Raw genomic sequence first — 2,464 nt, 5'->3', positions numbered from 1 at the left:
AATCTGTGTTTATCTACAACCATAGATCTGTGTTTATCTAAAACCATAGATCTGTATTTATCTAGAACCATATATCTGTGTTTATCTAGAACCATAGATCTGTCTTTATCTAAAACCATAGATCTGTGTTTATCTAGAACCATAGATCTGTGTTTATCTAGAACCATAGATATGTGTTTATCTAGAACTATAATCATGTATTGATCTAAAACCATAGATCTGAGTTCATCTAGAATGATAGTGGCAAAAATGTGCAGAAAAGTCATTAAAATGTGATGTAAAAGTGTCTAAAAAAGTAAAAATGGGCTCAAATTGTTTAAAAAATATTCTTATATATATATATACAGTATATATATATATATGTGGTTTTAGATAAACACAGTCCAAACTCACGGCGAAACAACTAGTAGCTCAGTGTTCCAACATCCACAAACGGCAACTGCTATCACAACTTGAGATTGACGAGGTACAACACCAATGCTCCGGCAACGGGGAGCCAGGACACCAGGTCAGAGGGGAGTTAACACCAGCCCCCCCAATGTAGATTGGATACGAAGCCCCAATAAGTGCAATCACGCTGAACAAGGCAGCGACTGACCTGAAAAATAAGATCATGTCAAAAATGTCCAGCAGGCAACCCCGAAGCCAATTACAAAGACAAAGAGAAGTACCGCCAGAAAGTCTCCTAGAAGATGTAAATGCAGCTCTGAGAGCAATTCCTACATCAACCATCACTGAAACCAATAAGCTGATATACTCCACAGCAGCAGTGATCCTAGAGACGCTTGGCTATCGTAAGAGCAACCATGAGATGAAATACCCACCATGGAAAAGAAGGCTGGAGACTAACATCAAGGCAGTACGGAGAGAAGTGAGTCAGTTGACAGAGGCCTTGAAAGGTGCAATGAAAAAGCAAGTACCCAAAAGGTACAGCCAGATGCCCATACCTGAAGCATACACGAGAGACAACGAAGCCAGACGAGTGAATCGTCTGTTCGCAACTCAACCAGCGAAAGTGTTCGCTCAGTGGCAGGGTAACAATAACAGAGCAGACCCACCAAGGCTGGAAACTGAACAGTACTGGAAAGGCATATGGGGGAAGGAGGCAGCACACAACAGTGATGCACAGTGGCTGGTGGCTCTGAGAGAGGACCACAGCAACCTCCCTGAACAGAATCCAGTTACCATCACAGTGGCAGACGTCCAAGAAAGAGCTTCAGGTATAAAAAACTGGATAGCACCAGGCCCTGACATGATACACGCCTACTGGCTTAAGAAACTCACGGCACTCCATGAGCGCTTGGCAGCACAAATGAACCAGCTGCTGAGAGATGGGAACCACCCTGAATGGTTAACCGAAGGGCGCACAATCCTGATTCTGAAGGATCCCTCAAAGGGTACAGTCCCATCCAACTATCGCCCAATGACCTGCCTCTCCACAACGTGGAGCTCATGTCCGGCACCATAGTGGCTAAGATAAGCGGGCACATGGATCAATACATGAGCACAGCTCAGAAGGGAATCGGTAAAGATACCAGAGGTGCCAAACACCAGCTCCTGGTAGACAGAACAGTCGCTCGAGACTGCAGAACCCGACATACTAACCTCAAGCGACTTCAACATCAGGAAAAAGGAACACGAGAAACTAGAGAAATACCAGGGGCTCAGAGAAGAGTTGGAGAAAACCTGGAGGGTGAAGGCATCAGTGGTGCCCGTGGTCATTGGGGCAGTCGGGGCAGTGACCCCCAAACTGGAGGAGTGGCTCCAGCAGATCCCAGGAAATACATCAGACATCTCAGTCCAGAAAAGTGCAGTTCTAGGAACAGCAAAGATACTGCGCAGAACCCTCAAGCTCCCAGAACTCTGGTAGAGGACCTGAACTTGGAGGAAAAAAAAGAGACCGCCCGCTGAGGGTGAGGAAGAGTTTTTTTTTTTTATATATATATATTTGTATATAAATATAATATATACGTTGGTTATTCAACTTCTAACAAAGAATCAAGGACCAAAAAAATGCAACAAAAAACATCTGTTTCTGCATGAATTATTCTGTTTTTAAATGTTCCCACGCAGTCAACAATCTGCAGCGATGTGAAAATAACAGTTTTATTTTTTATTTTTATGATAATTTCAGCAGCTCTGACTAAAGCTCAGATTAAAAACATGAAACCAATCGTGCCTGTTTTATAATTGATATGAAAACAACAAAGCATTGTGCAGGACACAGATACTGTAGAGCTGTTTCTCTGTGGGATATTCTCAGCAGCACTGACCCATAAAATGCAACAAAACCTGATTTTCTGCCTGAATCTGATGCAGTGGGAACACAAACTGCACACTCAGCTGTTTTAGGACGTTTCACACTCACTGGTTTAAAAAATGAAACATCTGCAGAGAAAGTGACAGATTTATGGTTAGTGTTTGATCACAGGAAGCAGTGAAGTGACCTCACTGATGACAGGAA

The 2,464-nt window shown here is 43.2% G+C and overlaps 1 pseudogene; it reads right to left on the bottom strand.

The window, feature by feature from the left end:
- The window catches only part of LOC114460957 (glutamate receptor ionotropic, NMDA 2D-like), a 57,523-nt pseudogene extending 56,597 nt beyond the window's left edge, over positions 1-926 (bottom strand).
- Between the last annotated feature and the right edge of the window lie 1,538 nt (positions 927-2,464).

Source organism: Gouania willdenowi, unplaced genomic scaffold (assembly GCF_900634775.1).
Source record: "Gouania willdenowi unplaced genomic scaffold, fGouWil2.1 scaffold_85_arrow_ctg1, whole genome shotgun sequence".
NCBI classification, from domain to species: domain Eukaryota; kingdom Metazoa; phylum Chordata; class Actinopteri; order Blenniiformes; family Gobiesocidae; genus Gouania; species Gouania willdenowi.
Note: the sequence above shows the minus strand (reverse complement) of the source record. Positions and strands in the feature narration are given on the sequence as shown.